The 22,749-nt window shown below is 41.1% G+C and overlaps 1 long non-coding RNA gene across 1 annotated transcript in view; it reads right to left on the bottom strand.

Annotated features, from left to right (window-relative positions):
• Positions 1–1,889: 1,889 nt before the first annotated feature.
• Positions 1,890–22,749, bottom strand: part of LOC135227036 (uncharacterized) — a 57,280-nt gene continuing 36,420 nt past the window's right edge. Inside the window, exons 2-3 of the long non-coding RNA XR_010317334.1 lie at positions 12,749–12,848; positions 1,890–2,029 (exon numbers count right to left, since the gene is read on the bottom strand). This is a non-coding gene — a long non-coding RNA (uncharacterized LOC135227036). The remainder of the gene's footprint in view (positions 2,030–12,748; positions 12,849–22,749) is intronic.

Raw genomic sequence — 22,749 nt, forward strand, 5'->3', positions numbered from 1 at the left:
CGGTGACAAATGATCATTCAGGTCTTTGGAGCCAAGATAAGATATCTACCTGGGAAAGCAATTATCATAGCTGACGCATTATCCTGCAATCCCGCACCATACTGCAAAGAACCATTAATTAGACTAAAAAGATATAGAAACATCCGTGCCTATTGTTAAAACCGTATCTAAACAAGAAATTCCTTAACCCAAGAGATCGCGAGCATTGAATATCTGGGTCGGAGCGCCGAACTGTTACAAACTGAACAAAGCAAGAGTCAACAGCAATAAACACTTCGAACGAAAACAGGGTCAGCAGCAATAAACAAAACAATAAACATTTCGAACGGAAACAGGGTCAGCAGCTAAGCAAAAAACAATAAACACTTCGAGCAGAAACCCTAAAGCAAAAGTATATTTAAAGTATGTGTATCAGAATTATGTAATCAAATGTAATATTATATGTAGGTCCGTGACGAGGAAAACCCGAAGAACACAGCAGGTGACTAACGACCAGGTAGTAGTAATAATCTCTTTCATACCAATCGTCCTAAAGTGGTTGCATTCCGTCATCCAGGGTTCTCTATTATGTCACAGAAAGCCAAATCACTGTTTTACTGGCCTACAATGCTTACAGATATAAAAAGCACATAACTAATTGTAACACGTGTCATGAAAACAAGGGATACACTAAGACACCTGTCAGTTAGGGCCTATCCTGTGCCAAATCAATCCTTGAAAGAATATACGTAGAATTATTAACAGACTTACGAGTCTGACAGAGGGAATAAACACTTCTTAGTGTTAATAGTTCCTTGACACGTTATATAGAATTAATAGCACTAAAAACAACCACCGCAATTGAGTGCGTTAGGAATATTTATGAGTGCTAAATCAGTAAACATGGAATTCAACACATAATAATCTGTAACTCGGGTGGAGTAAATCAATAATAATCTCCTTAACACGTTGTGTGAATTCCTTTCCATTAAGAAAACCAATAATATATTTTATCACCCAGTCAATCGGTTTGGTAGAATAAGAGATAAATAAGAAAGTGTCAATGTCTTACGAGTTACAACTCGTGATACTGGATCCTAACTGGATTATAGCGGTTCTAGCGGTTTTAAATACCTTTATCATTTATATCTTGTATCTATAGAATTGATACCGCAAGTAGTCTTATACGGTACGCCGCTAGGACACTTTTCCACATATTCAAGCCAACCATTAATTTATCAAATATATGTAAAAAAAATATATAAATAAATAAATATAAAAAATAAAATAAATATGGATACAAGTGGAGTCAATATAATACACTCCGTAAGAAGTCGGAAGGGTTACAAATTATAATAAAAAAGGAATCACGATAAAATCAATAAGCAAAACGTAACCATAGGTTAATTAAATATCCAAATTTATATGCGTAAAGATTTGAACTCTTACTTAACGCTTTAGTAATGACAAATAAGCTAAAAGTTCAAACACATATCAAAACTACTGAACATATTGTCTGTCCCGGTGATTTATATTCGTAGTCAAAAAATAAATAAATAAATAAATAAATAAATAAATAAAATAAAATAAAATAAAAGAGATTTTAAAGTCAGGAAGTCTAGAAGTGAAAATGTATATCTATGAAATAATCCTATATGAATCTTATACAGGGCTAATAATATATATATAGAATTGTATGGAAACCTTTTTCATTAGTTTGAATAAGGAATATTTAATTTAACATAATTACATTTATTTACAATCATGCAGATTTCCAACATGAAACTAATATATTGTTCAATTTTGGTACTGTGTTTTTTTTTTTTTCAGACATTTCTTCTCGTGTGGGTCAAGTATTAAAAACAAAAAATTATCCTAAAGTCGTATTTTTATTACAGCAAGTAAACGTAACTCTTAGCTGGCTGAGAGCAATCTCCTGCCAAGTGACGACGTCATCATTGCCGTATCAGCATTTGTTCCTTTTAACCTCAATAATCTGCTTACACAGGCTTCATCTGTGTGTGTCGTCTCCGCTTGCGAAGCAGGTTGACTGGAGAGAGGAATGCTTAGCTCATGAACTTCACATGTGGTTCATAGGTCACGATGACATGACATGCCATAACCTATTCTTATCCGTGTGTGCAATGCAATAAGTTAAGGATTGCAATCGTTTTAAAATGAATAAACAAAATAAGCAAACAGAATTTCTCTAACAACAAAAGAATTGAATTAAGTTTTCTGAACCTCATAGACAATTAGAGTCAATAATTTAGCTTATGACATTGGTAAACGGACATTTAGAAGTATCAAGACATGTATATGAAAAATTTACTTGCAACATTAGCCTATGAGAATTCAAGTAAATCACATTCATGGGAAAATGCCACATTTTCTTGAAAAAACCCAAAGTTTATATAGAAATTAGTTACATAGTGGGTTCTTTCGTTGCATCTCTAGCCTATTAATAAAGTTTAAAAATTAACCTCAGAGGATGCGCGTGAGAAAATTGAATATGAAACTTTTGTTAGGGCACATAGGATCAGATTTTATCACAACTTAATTTCAGTTAGCATAGAGAAATACAGAATCATGATTAATATTCTCTTTGACTCTTATGTTGCCTGGCAATCTTACAAATAGCTCCGTTTTCCACTTCTTTGTTTAGTAACTTACTACCATTAATATCGAATTTTCTTTGGGATTCGTATTGATATCTGTTTATTTTTTATAATTATGGATATTTTTACAAGTCATCATAGACCTGGATAGGTTCACTCATTGTTAATGCCATGGATAAAAAAGTTTGTACAGCCGACTCTTTTGAATTCCACAAATATCAGCAAATTCATGTGGTTAAGGTCTGGTCTTAATGGCTTTCTCCCCCCCTGTATTTGGATGTCGTCTGAATTTACTTTGCCCTTGTGACAAGTATAATTTCACTTGCAGGCTGATTAATGGAACCTGGTTACAGAACGAGAGTTTCACATCGCAACTTCAAAAAATTGTTCGTTGCTGCGGACGACGGCAGTCGAGTAACAACCGCCTACAATGTGAAGGGAATAAGCACCATCATGGACTTCTTCGACCGACACCGTATCCCGTCGTTAATCTCGTTTTAATGCGGAACGCTCCGGCGGCTGTCGGAAATCGACTACAAAAGGGACATACTTCCGACAATTACGACCCGAAGGATATTCAACTCGACTTTGCTGGCGAAGGACTCGTGCTGGGGGTGATTTATTCATCGCGAACGTAATCGTGTGGCTAGGATGCAGAGAATAAGTATGAGGCCGAAATAGAACGTTGGACCCGCCAGGCAATTTTCCCTTGTTTTAACCATATGGAAATTGGCCATTTCATTTGGCTATAGGTGGTTGTCTGGAACTGTGTAATGGACGAAAAGTTGTTCGAACGCTAGTTAAATGTGTAGTAGTATAACCTCGGTCATGTATCCTATACAGTGGACCCCCCGTATTCGCGTTCTCCAGATTCGCGGACTCACACATTCGCGGATTTCTCTGGGGAACGTTTCCCTGCATTATTCGCGGAAAATTCGCGCATTCGCTGTATTTTTCTATGATAAATATCCACAAATTCCTGGTTTTTAAGATGAATTTCATCATAAAATGCAATTTTGTGATAAAACTATTAAAAAATTAAAAAACCAAGTATGAACATTTTTAGTGGGTTTTTGCTTGAGTTTTAACTAACAAAATAGGCTGTTTTAGCATTTTCATAGGGGTTCCAAACATTCGCGGATTCTAAACTATTCACGGGGGTTCTGGTACGCATCCCCCACGAATACAGGGGGACCACTGTATATATATAAATATCATGTATCCTATATATATATAAATGATCATAAATAACAGAATCGAAATATATCTTTGCGTGTACGCAATAGGAATCTATTTAAAGTGCACATATATTAATCATAATTATATGAATCCATATACATGTATAAATAAATCAGGTAGCCTATAATCAATCTGTTACCTTTTATCTTACCAATAACTGCAGTTATATATGAGTTATAGGAGTAGTATATGGATTAATGAATCAGATATATAAGCATTAGCATAAAAATCAACGAATCAATCAGCTTAAACATTAATCATTTTTATCAATTCATTATATGAAATTTTTTATCAGTTAAAATATGATATTGTTATGTTACAATAAAGTTTCATACATACTACCTGGCAGATATACATAGCTAAGACTCCGTCGTCCCCGGACAGAAATTCAAATTTCGCGCCACTCGCTACAGGTAGGTCAGGTGATCTACCGGCCTGCCCTGGGTGGCAGGACTAGGAACCATCCCCGTTTTCTATCATATTTTCTCTCTTCCACCTGTCTCCTGCGGGGAGGCTGGGTGGGCCTTTAATTGTATATATCTGCCAGGTAAGTATGTATGAAACTTTATTGTAACATAACAATATCATTTTCATACAATCAACTTACCTGTCAGATATATACATAGCTGATTGGCACCCTTCGGTGGAGGGTAAGAGACAGCTACTATATGGAATAGACAGGTAAACAAATATGTTGTAGGTATAAATAAAACCTTGGTTCCTACCTGATAGGTGGTAGACTTGGTGGGTGTTTGCCCAGTAGTCTGCATCACCTCAAGAAACTTTAGCGAGATATGTGATCTATGGCCAAGAGTTTCTTGTGGGTCTGCCGATGGGGTCTTACCCACTTACTCAGCAGAGCCTAAAAGGACTTTGTCAATGGGTGCTGATCCAACTTATATGACAATACACCTTATGAAGGAGCACACAACCAATCCGACCACCTGATCCTAAACCATGTGTTAGAACTAAGGATTGTTACGAGTTATCAAACTCGTCACAACAACCGTAACTCAAAAACCACTACGCACACATACATAATTTTTCAAAAAAAAATTATACTCAACTAATTGGATATGACGAGAATTCTCTTATGAACAACATAGACGGCCGCCCGTGCGAGCCTGAAGTCCTCCATTGTTCGAAGAAGATTCTCGACCATATCCAAACAGAAGAACAGTATATACATTCTAAAAGGATTGGTGTCGGCTCCCGTACCCAGAATCGTATCTGCCGATACGATAGGACCTAGAGAAAAGCACTTCTCATACGTCACACGCACGTCTTTCAAGTAATGAGATGCAAAAACCGAGTTTGCAATCTCCAATATGTCGTATCTAATATGTTTTTAAGTGACATATTCTTATAGAACGAGAGAGACGTCGCAACCGCTCGTACTTCATGAGCTTTTACTCTCAGAAGTTGTAATTGTTCGTCCGGACAGACCTTGTGAGCGTCCGTAATGACGTTCCTTACAAAGAACGCTAGAGCGTTCTTTGACATCAGTCTTGTGGGGTCTTTGACCGCGCACCAAAGACCTTGTCTCAGAGCCTCCCAACTGACGTTTCCTCTGAAGATAGAACTTCAGGAGCTCTAACAGGGCCATAGAGACCTCTCTGCTTCTCTGCCTACGAGACTAGACATTCCTTTGATTTCGAAATGACCTAGGCCAGGGATTCGTGATTCTCGTTTTTCGCTAAAAACAGAGTTTTAAACGAGCAAATCGCCGAGTCTTCCTTGAATCCTACTTTATCCTGCAGAGCTTGTAACTCACTAATTCTTTTTGCCGTTGCTAACGATAAAAGAAATAGGCATTTTCTAGTTACGTCTCTAAATGAGGCCTGATGAGGAGGTTCAAATCTATCCGAAGACAGATATTTGAGGACTACGTCCAAGTTCCAGTTCGGAGGTACTGGCTCTTAGACTTTGACGTCTCAAAAGATCTTATGAGATCGTGGAGATCTTTGTTATTTGCCAGATCTAAACCTCTGTTCCTGAATACAGCCGAGAGCATACTCCTGTATCCCTTTATTGTGGATACGGCTAGATGCGATTTTACTCTCAGGAATAGCAAGAAATCAGCAATTTCCGCTATAGAGGTAGAGGAGGAGGACAACTTCTTGGCTCTACACCACCTTCTAAAGACCTCCCACTTCGACTGGTATACTTTCGAAGTGGAGGTTCTGCGAGCTCTCGCGATCGCGCTTGCCACCTCGCGAGGAAAGCCTCTCGCTCTGACAAGTCTTTCGATGTCGAAAGGCACCAGTCAGAGCGAGAGCGGGGAGGTTTTGATGGTACCTCTTGAAGTGTGGTTGTTTGAGAAGATCCGTCCTTCCTGGTAGGGATCTTGGAAAGTCTACGATCCACTCTACCACCTCCGTGAACCATTCCTGGGCCGGCCAAAAGGGGGCTATTAAAGTCATCCTCGTCTCTTTTGACGCCACAAAACTTTTTCAATACTAACCCCAGGATTTTGAATGGGGGAAAAGCGTACACGTCCACTCGAGACCAGTTTAGCAGGAAGGCGTCTACCATAATTGCTCTTGGGTCTTCCACGACCGAGCAAAACACTGGGAGCCTTTTCGAAATGTATGTTGCGAATAGATCCACGTGAGGAGTTCCCCACAGAGACCAGAGATCGCGACATACTTCCTCGTGCAGAGTCCATTCTGTATGAAGGACCTGGTTCCTCCTGCTGAGCCTGTCCGCCCTCACATTCCTTACTCCCTGTACGAACCTTGTCAGCAGGGAGATGTTCCTGTGAGACGTCCAAAGTAATAGGTCCCTCGTTAGTTTCGTAAAGGACGAGGAGTGAGTCCCTCCCTGTTTCCGAATGTAGGCAAGCGGTGCTGTGGTGTTCCACGTTTACTTGTACTACTTGTCTCTCACCAGAGGTTCTAGGCTCTTCAAAGCCAGGGTGAACGGCGAAGAGCTCTTTGCAATTTATGTGCAGGACACCTGTGCTGGTTCCCAGGTGCCTGACACTTCTCCGAGCCTAATGTCGCTCCCCAACCCGTCTCCGACGCGTCGGAGAACAACACTAGGTCTGGGTTCTTTGATCTTAGAGAGACCCCTTTGTTCTCTCCAGACCGGCAGCAACCACCACTGTAGGTGTGCCTTTACCTCCACTGGAATGGGAAAACGTCCGACAGTTGTCCGTTTTTCCAGCTCCAAGACTTTTTGAGGAAGAATTGAAGTGGACGGATATGAAGTCTTCCGAGAGGGAAGAATTGTTCAGCGAGGAAAGCGTCCCCAGAAGGCTCAACCATTCCCTCACTGACGTTTGCTGTTTCTCTAAGAAGAGAGAGATTATCCTCAAACCTTTTTTCGGTTCTCTCTTGCGAAGGAAAACTCGAAAACCCCGAGAATCCATCCGAATCCCCCCAGATAGATAGTCTTGTCTGGGGGTCATCTGAGACTTCTCGAGGTTCACAAGCAATCCCAACGCCTTGGTCAAATCTAGAGTTAACTTTAGGTCCTCCAAACACTGTCTCTCCGATCTGGCCCTGATGAGCCAGTCGTCTAGGTACATCGAGACATTCACTCCTTGAAGTGATGTAGAAATCTCGCCACATTTCTCATCAGGCTTGTGAAGACCTGAGGAGCTGTGGACAGGCCGAAACACAAGGCTCTGAACTGAAAGATCCTTCCCCCCGTCATGAACGGAGGTACTTCTTCGATGAAGGGTGGATCGGGACGTGAAAAGTAGGCGTCTTGGAGATCTAGAGACCATCCAATCTCCTTGTCGTAATGACGCTAGGGACTGAAGCAGAAGTCTCCATGGAGAACTTCTCCTTCTGAACAAATTTGTTCAGAGCGCTGCCGTCTAGTACTGGTCTCCAGCTCCCGAGGCTTTCGCCACTAGAAAAAGGCGATTGTAAAACCCCGGGGAGTTTTGATCCATTACTAGTTCTACTGCACTCTTGTCCCACATTTGTTCCACCATTGATCGAAGAGTATCCCTCCAGCACAGGATCCTTGTACTTGGCTGATAGTTCCCTGGTATAGACGTTAGGGGGCGGAGTATTCAGGAAAGGGATACGATATCCCTTCCTTATGATCTTTAGTGAAGACGCGTCTGCGTCTATCATGTCCAGGCTTCCCACGAATTCAGGAGCTGGCACCTACTGGTGTTTGGAGGAGAAATGTTTCATTTGCCCTTTTTAAAGGGAGGGGACGAAAGGCGGACCTACCTCTTCTCTCTGGAGCCTTCCTTCTTGCGGGAGGTGGAGATCGGACCCACTCGAAAGGGCTGCCTAGAAGTGCTAGGTTCTTTCTTGTCCGACACTAAAGCAGGTTTCTTCTTCCTAGCTGACTGCGTCAGAAGATCCTGTGTCGCCTTCTCAGTTAAAGAGTGAGCTACGTCCTTCACTAACTTAGAAGGAAACAAATAGTCCGAAAGAGGAGCATATAGCCAGAGCTGCCCTCTGCGCATGCGAGACTGCCTTTTTTGTTAAGAAGGCCGCCATACACTGTCCTTTTCTTCAAAAGCCCTGCTCCAAATATGCAAGAGGCTTCCAAAGATCCATCCTGTACTGCTTTGCCATGCACGACAAAATGCATAACAGGGCTTCAGGTTCGATTCCCCTGCGAATCGTGAGCCTTCTTGGACATCACCCCAAGGGACCAATCTAAGAAGTTGAATACTTCCAATACATGGAAAAGTCCCTTGAGGAGATGATCCAAGTTCCGAAATACTCCAAGTTATGCGGGCATTAATTAAGACTAGGACGCCTTGAAGCGTCAACTAACGTTGAAAAGTCTGCCTCTGTAGTAGAAGGGAGAGCGATACCCATATCCTCCCCGTCTTGTACCATATGCCTCTTTTCCCACTAACCTGCTGGAGGCATGCAAAATACTGTCCTGGTTAAGTCTTTCTTCGACTTCATCCAGGCGTCTAAGGCGTGTAAAGCCCGCTTCATCGAGATGGTGGGCTTCATCTTCAGAAAAGACGAAGTCTTCTTCGCCTTCGCACTCGAAAAGAGCGAGCGCGGAGAAGGAGGAGCAGCCGGAGTCAACTCGTCTCCGTATTCCTCCAGAAGCATGGTTGTCAACACCTTATAGTTGGACAAGCCCTCTCTTCCAAGATCGTCATCCTCCGAGTTCGTTCGAACTCGTGATAATCCTGAGTTTCTGTTCTCCTTTCAGAATGTTCCTCTTCTGGGGGAGACAAACTCCTGATCGGAGAGGGCTAAGGGAATGAAAGTCTTTCCTTTTTCCCATCCTGATCGACTTGGAAGCCGTCACAACCTGCGGCTTCTCTCGCGCTTTAGAAAGACGTCATGTATTGACGCTTCCCCGCGCTCTCCCGAGCGTCATGTATGACGTCTCTTGTTGACGTTTAGAAGACGCTTCGCGTCCGGAAGACGCTTCTGCTTTCTAAGGGGGGGGGGGGGGGGGCTTCCTACTCGGCGTCACAATCTTTGGACGGAGCGTCACGTCTAAGAACCTCTTGATTTGACGCTTCACTTCTAAAAGACGTCTCCGAGCAGGTGCGAGAGGACAGACTTCTTAATAGAAGCGTCACGTCCTTCCGACGGGGCGCTTAAAACTCCCCCCACAGAGTGATAGTTGTTCTTGCACCGCCATAATGATCTTCCTTGAAGCTTCTCCTACGTCTAGCACCTGACGCCCTTCGTCATCACTCGGGGAAGAAGCATGATGGGGTACTTCCTCATAAGCGTCAGGTGACGTTGACGCCACCTTCGCCTTTCTTAATAGCAGACGGGGCGTCATCGAGAAGCGCTCCGGGCTAGAATCAATGTCTTGCTTCATATGACGCTTCAGCGGTCTCGATAAGTTCGACTCCTTCCACCCTCGTTAGGTGAGGGAGAGGAGAGGACGAGAAACACTCGCGAAGGACGCTTTTTCTATAGCGCCCTTGAGCGGGCTGCCATGAAGCAAAGCTAGCTGAAAGGGACGTCTGAACCGTTGGGGATTCCCTCCGACCTCCTTAAGGCTTTCGACTTTCCTTCTCCTCTGGGCATGTGAGCTTGGAAGAGGTCTAGGCCTGGGAGCGCCGCAGGGACGATCAAACGCCCCCTCCACAACACTGATAGGGTTCACTTCACTAAAATTTTCACTATCACTAGCCTTACCTTTCGAGTCCGCCATCTTGGACTTCATGTCTCGAATCGTCGCTTTCAGATTGGCGATTTCCGATGCCGAATCCGAAAAGACACTCTGAGAATGAGATTTATAGGGAGATTCTCCAGAAGTAGGGTTAGAATTATTATTTAAAGGCTCATAGGCTTGAATTCACACCTTTCAGTCTTCTAACTCTATCCCTCTCTAACTTCTTCAAATAAGAAGTCAAAGTCTTCCATTCTTCTGCATTCAAACTCTCGCATTCCTTACAAGTGTTAGTAGCAGAACACTGCACCCCCCACATTTACGGCATACAGTGTGAGGATCAACCGAAGCTTTCGGTATCCTCACCCTGCAGCCTACATTCACACACATTCTCACACTCACATTAGAATCAGACATACTGAGAAAAATCCAAAAGAGTTATTCCAAAAACAGTCCACAGTAGCGAATGCCAAAACACGATCCAAATACGTCACCAAAAGTCGAAAAAACGTTGATCAAAGTTGAAAAAAGAATCCAAGTCAGGAGGTAATAACAACATGTTGATACCACCGGCGACAGAGAAAATATGATAGAAAACGGGGATGGTTCCTAGTCCTGCCACCCAGGGCAGGCCGGTAGATCACCTGACCTACCTGTAGCGAGTGGCGCGAAATTTGAATTTCTGTCGGGGACGACGGAGTCTTAGCTATGTATATATCTGACAGGTAAGTTGATTGTATGAAAATGATTTTTATCATGTTATCAGAATATAGTTAGTATTTTCTGTAGCATATGTATCTTAATGAGATGAAGTGAAAAACTGTATCAGTATATATCACGTGATCACTATTATTTACGAATATTATATGCATATTATGTCTAATATTTTATTACTTGAATCTGCATTTGTGTACACCATGAATTTCTTTTACTTATAAGTTATCTTATATTTATCTATATATATTCACATAGTGTCTGTATCACATCTCTATAAGTCAAATGCAAGTCAAGTTTGAGTAATATTCAGTAGTTGGTTTTGGTAGCTGACCGAGCTTTTATGTAATGATTAACATAATAAAATATGGAATGTTAGTCCATATATATATAAAAGAATAAAACTAAAGAGGTTCAACCAGATTGCTTGCAGGAATGTGATCAGACTAGAGACGCTAAAGATGACGTATACAATAAAGTATGTAGGCTAAGTTGACATGCCGTCACCGTAGTCATTCAATTGCTTATAAACCTTTAGTCCAAACGCTTCCATGCTTGAGACAAACACCGTGACCTATAGCTCAAGCGCTACATGATTAGTAACTATGTCATCTGATTGTATGTTCGTATGTAACTATGTCATCTGATTGTATCTTCGTACGTTCGAGCTACTGTCTGCTCCTTTATGACTTGTAACCGAGATGTAGAACAAGCAGAATAGAGTTAGCTATCGTCATTAGAAGACCTGTACCTCTTTACCTAAGCTTTATCATGTAGAGAGAATAGAATTAGCCATCATCATTGGCAGAAGCGATCAAGCTATCGTCATTAGAAGATCGTACAATCCTACCTGATCTTCACCTAGTAAATTCAGAGGAATATAAGTATTTTTGTACTTCGTGGTTTCTACTAGATCCTCACATCGTTGCCGAATCATCATGAGTTTAACACATCGTCGTCATAACCAAAGAAGATAATACCGACTTCGTAAGTGATCTACAAACCCCAAGACACTCCCATGAATATTGAAGTGCAATACCAACCGACTTAGCGTAAGATTATCGCAAGTCTAACATTACCTCATATGGCGCCTTATTATACAAGGCAACAGCCCTAAAAAATATATATATATATATATGTGTGTGTGTGTGTGTGTGTGTGTGTGTGTGTGTGTGTGTGTGTGTGTGTGTGTGTGTGTGTGTGTGTGTGTAGAAATTAATTGAGAAAAACTGGAAATGAGTTACAAAATTGTGCGCTGAGCATCATGATTAAAGCTGTTTATTATATATTAAGAGGGCCTTAACCCCATACGTGCAAACAAAACAAACCCAACATACATACATATTTATAAAAATACTAAAATAATATAATATAAATATTAAATTTAAATCCTTATATACATATATGTATGGGTTTTTTCAATTAATATATACATACTCAAATCTAATCAGTTATGGAGACCACTACAACATATGGAAAGGAAGCAGACACTGGTTACTCTATAACAATTATAAAGCTGAAACATGAAACCTACAAGTGTGTTGACAGACGACAAATAATGACATAAAACAGTTACACTGTCCTTTAGGTAGTGACGTCATTTCACTTCTGAAGTCTGACTGCTGATATGTCAGGAAAAGATGTCTTGCAGTATGGTCTTTAACCTTTTACAATGCAATTGTAACATCTCAGAAGGTTGGCACAAATACATAACTTACCTTAATAAAATAAACTGCACCTGAATGAAATTACAAGCTGTGGCTTGTGTCATTCAATTCGCAAAAAAAAAAAAAAAAAAAAAAAATAGCAGAGCTCTTTTAAGACTTTCATACAACTCAGCTTGCATGACATTCTATCTTTAAGTACATACTGCTATGTGATATGGGATCCAGCTAATTCATTCTCACATTCTACTAATGTGGGCTGATTTACTGAGGCATTGCTGTACTTGTTTAGTGTCTTAATGATTTTTTGTTCCGTTATAGCTAAAAACTATATGCATTTTACACTACATACTCATATAAAACACAAAGCCATCCAATTAATCAACATACTACAATTATTAGTGTAAAGTTTTTTAAAATTTCAAGCTAGTATCCCTCCTAAATACTAGAATGAAAACATACCTGTGGCTGAGCCAGTGGACACTGTGAGTTGAGGAGGGGAAAGGTTAAACCCACTCATTTCTTTTAGTGTGGAAGCTGGAGCTGTCGTCTGTTACGAACTCTGTAAACGGTTTATATCAGTAACTAGATATATCAAAACTAACAGAACAAACAAAGCAAAAACACTTAGACAAATTTCAGGATGTTTGGTGTGACAAAATAAATACAGGTTACATCTTACAAATTTACCTTAAACAAAGATCATAACTCATAAATTCCACAGAATGACTGAAATAACATTGATTATTGGAAGCACAGGGCTAACTTGAAGTCATGCACTTTTAATCTATTTATTTACTTCTATATTTTTTTTTTTTGGGGGGGGAGGGGGTATCCAGTCCCTTAAACAATTATGAATTGCAAAACGAAGGACACGTCCTACAGGCTCTGCTCCCTCCTTTGAAAAAACAAAAGCAACATTAATAGAAAGGAAGTGGAACTGGGTACCAATACCAATGCATAATAAAAATTAACAAAAAAACAAAAAAAAGCTATAGCATAATTTCCCCAATAACTTACTCAAATACGCTAACAGCAAATGGGTCGTCACTTTCCTTGAGGTTTCCCCTTCATAAAATTCAAACACGTTACTAAAAGAAACATGAAACTATGCAATAGTCCTATATCCAAACGACTTTAATATATCAAGAGCCAGCAGGAAAAATGAAAAACAGCAGTACCTAGCGCTTTCGTGTATTCTTGACACACCTCATCAGGGTACAATATATTAAAGGACTTTAATATAAAAAGACTTTAATATAAATGAAAATTTCTTTCATGAAGCAATATTAGTGTTTCACAGTAAGAGTATCATAATTTAAGCAATAGCTCCTCTTCAAGAGAACTGAACCCTCTAGTTAACTGGACAATAACTTGGCATGGGTACTAATCCTAATTAGATCATAGTCCTATAACAAAAGGAAAAAGGAATTACTGTATATTTCCTTGCATAAGACGTCCTTTAAACCCTAAAATTCACCCATAAAAATTGGGGGTGTCGTCATATTAAAATTCTAAAAATCAAAACCTTGGTGCTATAGCCAAACCACCAACATACATGAAGATTCACGTCATGAAAGAAATAAACGATAATAAAGATAATAAAATCTATTTTTACCTTATAACAAACTAGCCTATTTGAGGAATATAATTCCAAATCAATGAACCAAACTTTCATCTATGCAATCCCAGCTGAGAAAATGTATACATATATATGAACTCCATGCAACTGCTGTCCCATCCTTTTGCATACATTAAAACACAAGAAGACTAGTTATCCTTGAGGGGAACATACAGGATTGTCAGCAAAAATGAATACTGGACATGGCTCACCATCCAAAATGCACACCCAGCTCCCAGGCCATTAAGAGAGAACACCTTCTGCCTGTTCAGTGTTGAGTAGAGCAGTAGGAAAAGCCATCCATATTTGCTTTAGAAATGCTGAAAGCAATTTAAAACCTAACCAGACCATTCCTACCATGTGATCTACACTGCCTATGATTATGGCTGCAGAGTATATTTGAAGGAATAAATGTAAGAATTTTGGGCCATGTAAGCTGGCAGAGACAGGGATGACATAACAGCTGATATGAGGTTCACTGAAACCAGCATTCTGACTAAGATTGTGATTTTAGTCCAGAAAGGAGGACCCTTGGTTCCAGGAGACTGCTGCATCTAGCCATCAGCTTTACCCTTCTTCTACCTAAATCTAGTCATCACCATCAACCTTCTTTGTCTACATCTAGTCATCAGCTTCACCATTTTTTATTTCGTGCCTACATCTAGTCCATAACCTTCCCCCAACTTCAATCCTTTCTGTCTACATCTAGTCATCAGCTTTCACCCGCCGTCCTTTCTGTCTACAATCTATTCATCAAGCTTCACCCGTCCTTTTCTGTCTACATCTAGTCATCATCTTCACCCCTTCTTTGTCTACATCTAGTCCATCAAGCTCCACTCTTCTTTTTTTTTGCTTGCCATTTAGTCATTAGCTTCAACCTTTTATTTCTTCTGCCTGCTTCTAGTCATCAGCTTCACCCTTCTTTCTGCATAAACCATGGGTGGCACCACCAAAAAAGCCTAAAGCCCAAAATTTTTTTTCTTTCTCCATCTAACTATTCTATAACAAAATAAACAAGGCCTGAGGTTAGGATTGCAACGCAAATAACATGAAGTCCACAAACCATAATTGGTAAATGTATGCTTTCATAACTCTAACTCAAAATCAACAGATATTCATTCACTGATCTGAAAAATGGCCTCCAGAGACACAAATGATAAGGTGACAAGCTTTGCTGTGCAACCTAAATACTGTGGCAAGTCAAACTGAATTTCTCCTGGCAAGTTCTCAGCTGGATCTCATACTTCCCATCTGAGCAACTAGTGAATTTTTGCATATATTAATTCAGTATTATATACAAAAACAGGTTAAGAGTAGGGTAAGAGCAGAAATGCCATATGTAATTATAAAAGCTTAAGAAATCAGAACGTAAAGTAGTTTAAGTACAGTAAGCACCAGACCTAGATGACCAACCTACTGTAGATCACAAAGAGCAATATTAATGCAAAGTCAAGACCAAGTGACTGAAGCTTGAACAACAGCAGCTGAATGACATGGTAGGTTTTCAGCTCTCATGTGGTAGCTCCTACTGCCTTGCATATGAAAAAGTATGCCTTAGTATAACAGAAGCCACCCATAAGTCTTCTTCCTGGCCACATTAGTGTTGCAATGCTACTTGGTATCACAAGGTGTGTGGGCACCCCTATTTGTTACAAATATACTTGATAGAAAAATCTCTTAAGACACATCGAACAGCCTCCAGCCATTCCCATGACTCAGAAAGAATCATTTTGGCATGGCAGAAGCATAAGCCAGGAACTGCAGGGAAGTTGTGAACCCACATTCACTGGTCCTAACTGCAATAGTCATATTAAGGAGAGGTGGTCTAAAAGGCTCACCAAACAACCAATGCACAGATAGTTAAAGAGAAGAACAGTAAAAGTCAAGATTTCCTTAAGTCATATCTTTAGTTTAACCAGGACCACTGAGCGATTAACAACTCTTCTAGGGCTGGCCTGAAGGATTATATATTTCTACATGGCTAGGCACCAACTGGTTACCTAGCAACAGAATCTACAGCTTATTGTGGGATCCAAACCACATTATATTGAGAAATGAATTTCTAATCAAAAGAAGTAAATGCCTCTGATTCTACGTTGGCAGAACAGACAATCGAACTTTGGACTACTGAATCGGTAAGCGAACACGTAACCCACTTCTCCGAGGAACTCAAGATTTCCTTAGCTGTATGATGACATTGACAGAATGAATATCATTAAAAAAATGCTCCTACCAGAAATGTTCCGAGAGGAAACTCATCCCTGCAAAAAAGGAAGCAGAATGTACATGAAAATGCCACACACAGAAAACTGAAGTTTCCTCAATACCTGGGAAACAAAATGTATGAGAAAATACGGCTTACAGGAAACTGAGGTTTCTTTGATACCAGGGAAACATAATGTTTCAGAAAATTCTGTGTACAAGATACCTGGAACATTCATGATTAGTAAGGATAATGGTTGAATATGTACTTTGAAAGAACAATAATAATTATTCATGAACACTTAATATGCACAAAACTTATAATTTTCATTGCATATTTTTAAAGATAAAATCATTTGTAATTTTCCAAATATACTCAAACTTGAAGTCTTGTATATGGACATACCTTCAGCAAAGCTGTTCCAATCACTGAAGCTTGACTATAAGGTAAATGACTCGAAGTAAGGAAGGGAATGTGAGAAGCACTTAATCACTTGCTTTATCAACATTCATTCTTCCTTTAACAACAGGGACAAATGGGGGGTCGGCTGGAGTGGGATTGTGAAAAAAGCTACAGGTCTGCATACCTTGGAAAAATTAAAATTGTCTTTTAAAATTGCAATTTGTTCCCACATGAATAAAAAGCTTTAGCTTTTATATAGACTCACTCCTTAGGTGGGAGGTATTGTCAGAAGAACACAACTGGTAATGTTGTTTTCCAGTTCCGGAAACATGAGTTTTCATAATAAAAACTAATATTGTAATACTTCCCTGAGCAGCTGAATGAGCCCTGGTCGCCTGACCAGCCCGAACATAACCCCATTCATTTACCCACACTTGGGAAAATTTTAACTGTCAGCGTTACCAACGCTGCAGGTAAACAATGTTTACAGAGTACCTGTCTTAACATTGGCAACACTGCTGCCAGACATCAGCCAGCATGTGGTTCCCACCTTCAATTGTCATAATCATTAATCATTGAAGAGGGGAGGCAGGTGGGAGTCATTCAGGCAAGTATTATAATATTAGCTTTATTATGAAAACTTCATATTGCAACACACTTCCTGAACACCTGAATTAGCCCGATTAACAACATTTACACAGAGATGTGGTCAATTCTAGCACCAGCCCAACCTAATTTGAGACATATGCAGATAACTCAGTTTAACCTACTTGCATTAAGTCTTTGAACTCACCCATGTTTCTTCCATCAGGTGAGAGGCCCGAAGGAGAGAGTACCTCGACGTCAGTCTCCTAAGTCTTGGTCTCATTATTATCAAGCTATCCTCCCAAGTGGTATATTATACTGTCATGAATAGAGGGGAACTGAAGCCTCCCATGTGGCTATCTAGCCTCTCATGCATGGAGGAGAAGTTTCAAGGACAGATCTTCTACGACGTTCTCTGCAGGCTGCCAGTGCAGAGTGTGTGCGAAGGTTAGAAGGTTTTGTACATCTTACATATGACTACTTACCCATATCAGGACATGACATCCAAGAGAACTGTTAACTGGTATAAACTGTAAAATGCTTAAAAACTATAAAACAACAACAAAAAAACCTAACACTTGCATCCCTACTTTGCCCTATGCCCAAACTATTGCAACAACAAATTGGCTGCCACGAAAATTGGACATCTCTCAGATAAAAAGACGTAAAAATAAACAGATGGTCGACGTTCCATGTCGCTGCCTCTAGAATCACAGACACTGAATAATTCCTAAGGAAAGCTGCTGATGTCATCATGCCCCTGATACTGTGTGCTCTGGGGCAGGAATCGGTACCGACTGAACTAGCCGAATCGCTAGAATTAAGACTGCGAAATAATTTCCTGTAAGAAGAAACTGATTGCGTTCTTGGATATCGCTCGAGACGGTATTCTTGGGATATGAATATAGTCTGTGGATGCGGAAGCAGTTTTCTGGTGCGGGCTAAATAATATTTCAAAGCACGCACCAGGCACAGGTGCATTTCTGCTGCTTCTCCTCTGACAAAGTCCTCATGAAGAGGAAACTTTAAAGCTCTCAGCAGGGGATTGCTTTCTGACACAGATTTCGCTCTAAATTCCAGGAGGTAAGAGATAAATATCCTTGCCTGGATATGATATTTTTTCTAGACACCACTTACATTTCCCCTACTCTCTTAGCTGTCGCAAGTGATACCAAGAACAATACTTTCTTCATTAGCTCACTCAAAGATAAGCTTTCTAAAGGTTCAAAAGCTTGAGAACCCAAAAGGTTCAGAGCCGCCGCTAAATCCCACGAAGGGGCCCGAAGCGGGACTACTGGATGTTCGATTTTAAAGGACCTGAGGAGGTCGTGAAATACTCTACTACTGGATAATTCCAGACGATAAAACTTAAAAGTGCTTGCGAGCATCAACCTATAACCTGTAATTGTTGAATAGGATAATTTTCTAGATTTCCTAAGAAACAGGAGGAAATCAGCAACCTTCGCTATAGTAGGACGAGAAATACTGTGCCCTTGGCTCCTGCACCACCTGCAATACATCACGAACCTGACTTGGTATAATTTCCTAGTCGAATTTCTTAAACAAAAGGAGAGCTGTCGAGCCAATGCTGAAGAGAGACCGGAGTTTATGGCTGCTCGCTGACAGTCTCCAGGCAGCTAGCTTCAGCAAATGAAGGTTCTTGTGGATATAATGAAAATGTGGCTGTCTGAGTAGATCCTTCCTTTGTGGTAGGACCACCAGGAACTCAGACAACATTTCTATGAGGTCACGGAACCAGGGTCTCTGCAGCCAAAACGGGGCTATTAACATCATCTGCGTGTTCCTGCAGTTTCTCAGTTTAGCATAGCATCTGTTCCACAGGACATGGGATCTGCTACCGGCGAGAAATAGACTGGAAGGCAGTAGCTGGCCACCTCCTCAGCAAGATTTGCACTTCTTCCTGTGCTAAGGTCCACTTGCTCCCTCGGACTTCTTGTGAGCAACTCAAGGCGTCTGCTAATACATTGAGTTTCCCCACAATAAATTTCGGAAGCAACGAAACTTTGTGGCTCTTGCACCAGCACAATATCTTCTGAGCGATCTGATTCAGAGTTGCCGATCTTGTGCCTCCTTCCTTTCTGAGATATGCTAAGGCCATAGTGCTGTTCGAAAAAAGCACCACGACCTTTCCACTTACCAGTCGTACAAATTGTTTTTGAGCTTCTTCTATCGCTCTTAGTTCCCTGAAATTGATTGATTCCTCCTGATCTGGAACCCTCCAAAGGCCCTCAGCCTGAGTTTCCTCTAGGGTTGCTCCCCAACCCCAATATGAGGCATCTGTGTACAGATGAACAGCCAGAATCGGGGAGAAGAGGGAGAAGAGAAAGCCAAAGAAGGAAGAGGAATGAAAGAAGAAGTCACACTTGGAACCACCATTGGTCACCTGATTGCGGAAGTCGGACAGGTAGCTGATATACCTGTCGGGCCCGCACTTAACGTAGTGGTTAAAACCTGACTGTGGTCTACTGAAAGCTACGTAACTAATGAACGCCTATTCCCGGCTACGTATTCCTGAAGGCTGAGGAACTGTTACAGAAAGCACACCTGTGGGAATCTGAGGAGCCACAGCCGAATCTCTCAAAGGTGCCTGATGAGCCTGCTCCATACCCAACGACTCGCTGCCTAAGCCTATCGGCTGATTTTAATTAAACATATTGCCAGAATTCTTTTCCAGAAAAGGAGTACCGGAAACCCGTGATGAAACTTGACCTGAGAAAAAGGACATCACTGGAGGCATGCCCCTGGAAGACGTCTGAGAAAATGCCAACAAAGGTACCAAAGGGGCCACTGAAACGTTACATGAAAAGGAAGAATGAGAGAAGTACTGAGAAGTCTGTTTAGAAGGTAAAGAAATTGGAGTAACTTCCAAGACAGGTGAAAGAACGAAGACGAAGAGGAGACGAAAGGAGACGAAGCCATCCTTTTCAAGGATAAGAAATATATAGATTCATTCCCCCCCCTGAAAATCGAGATGCATTTCATTCGTAAACTCAGGGAAATTCCTGAGGACATGATCCTGAATGTTAGGAAACCCCATGTGAAAACACACCCTTGAGAGAGACCTAAGAAATTTGCATATAATCTGCTAAGTTAAAAGGAGTCTTATCCAATGAGCTCTCAATGGAGAAAGGCTCCGAGCTAACCCCCAAAGGGAAAGGAACCTTTGACGATGAAGGGGATTCTTCCCTACTTATTACTCTCGAACCTGACCCTACCATATCCAAGGAATACTTAACAGACTTAACACGTGGCAAACAAGCAGCAGGGAACAAAAATTCTGAGGGATCCAAAGGAGACCCAGACCTTCCAATACATCTACACTAGCATCCCTAACTGTCTTCATCTCTCCTATTGCTGAGTGATTTTTACAAGTTACACTTTCATGGGAAAGGGGGAAATCTGCTACTGACACTGCCTGCTCCATGCTGGGGGGCCAGCAGCTCCTACCCTTCAGGTTTGTGGATCTCCATGACCGCATCACTTGTTAGGGCTGGTTCTGGAACAGGCAAGGAAGCTCAAAAAGAACGATTAGAAATTAGTTCCCTATTACTAAAATCTTTATCCTCATTCAATTTTGCCAATAAATTAGAAAAAAGACGTCATACCAAAAGACAGCCAATCCTCTAGTTTCTTAAAGAGTTTTGACTTCAAATCCTCTGATACTGCCTTCTTGGGCTCAATAGCTACCTTGCGTTTCCTCTTGGGCGCTAGCATTTTCCTATGCTTTAAATATCCTTCCATCTGGTCTGTTGACCAATCCCTACACTCATCACATCTTTGAGTTAAACTACATTGCACCTTTCTACAGCTTATACGCATAGAATGTCTATGGTGTCTGAGGGTACTCATCCTTCTTTTGCAGGCCAAGCAGGATTGAGGTGCTCCCACGGCACTGCTGCCGTGCTGATCAGGGGATGTAGAAGGGGAAAGTTTTGAAGGCGTGGCTGAAGAAGTGTCTTTAGACGAGGAATCCACGATCAAAAGCCGAGTCTGTCAACATTTATTAAGCAATATCCAAAGGAGAAGTCTAAAACGTAATCCAAAACGAAATGCAGGTTGTCAACAACAGGTCTGTTCCTAAATTTGCTGTGGGGGTCAGGCTGAAAGACCAAAAATGTTTGCTTGTAACAGGATGCATGCCACCTGTCGAGCGAACAAAAAGCGATTTGAAGGTAGAAACAGTCTGCCAGCTGATGTCTGGCAGCAGTGTTGCCATGGTAGACAGTGTTGCCATGGTAGCATGGTAACGCTGAGAGTAAACATTTTTCCAAGTGTGGGTAAATGAGTGGAGTTATGTTCAGGCTGGTCAGGTGACCAGGGCTAATTCAGGTGTTCAAGAAGTGTATTGCAATATGCCAGTTTATGATAATTTTAAAAGGGGCAGGGAAGGGACTTCTGTAATCTCCTGTACAGCCTGGCTTATAAGAAGTGAAGGCCAGCATGACCCTGTGCTTGGGTTTAGTTTCTTGTCGCTGTTCAGGTGTATGATGAAGAACTTTTTTTTTTTTTCCCTTTGTAATTGTAGTATAGTTCAGAAGGGAGCAATGTTATCACAATTAGGCCAAAGACATGTAACTTAGTTCTCTGGCCACCCCATATTATAAAGAGGGTAGAGGGTGACAGGGAGTCACACCTACTATAATTACAACTACAGTCAAGAGACAAGATGTTCTATTGTGTGCCTCACTTGCATCTTGCCGGACCATTGTACATGGCACTGGCTGTCCCATGAAGAGACTTGGAAAAAGAGCAACCATCCACACATCATACATCCACACTCATGCCACCTATGAACCTTAGGCAAGTTGGTTTTCTGTCCATTGGAGCCTGGGTTGCTACACATACTAGGGAGTTATCACAGCTCTTGATGATGATGTTTCAATTACTTGTTGGCGACATCCCGGAGCCAGCAAAAAGTCAAAAATTTAATTTGGTAATGCCAGAAACCTGCCCTTAGTACCTGTACCACAGAAAAGTTTCCAGAATGCGTACTGGTGATGGGGCAATATCCCAGACTTCAGGAGCTCTTGTCTAGGTTAGGAGCCATCTCCCTTGCATAGGGATTCGTACCCAACTAATAACCTTACAAGGCAGAATGTTCTTGGACACCTACTTCTTGTGCCTGCTGATACTAACAAAGTATCTGAAGCCAGGGCCTAACATGTCCTCTGTGAGTGGTAATACAAAACCCTCATATGACACAACAGCTTCTCATTTGATTCCTCACTTATGAATCTGTGCAACAAAGGGATCAGAAAGTTCTCAAATCTTTCATCATGAGACTGATGGGTTCTGAGTTCTTGCAACAAACTCAGGAATAAGCAGGAATGAGAGAGTTTTCTGAGCCTACAATTGCCACACCATGCTACAGCATGCCCAATTATTTCATCAACGGGTTTGTCTGAGGACCCAACTTTTCCCAGTTTAACAATCCGCAAATTGTGTCGAAACGAAGGCAACGCCTTTGGATGATGACAGGATCAGCAAATTGTTGAGATACTGTAGCAGATGGATCCTGAGTGAATGGGCCTAAGCCAGCACCAGAATCAACACTTGTCATAACACCTGGTCCATCAAAAGACAGGAGTCACCCCCATGACAAAATCTAAAAGGGATCATGGAGTTTCTAAA

The sequence above is a fragment of the Macrobrachium nipponense genome, chromosome 15 (assembly GCF_015104395.2).
Source record: "Macrobrachium nipponense isolate FS-2020 chromosome 15, ASM1510439v2, whole genome shotgun sequence".
NCBI classification, from domain to species: domain Eukaryota; kingdom Metazoa; phylum Arthropoda; class Malacostraca; order Decapoda; family Palaemonidae; genus Macrobrachium; species Macrobrachium nipponense.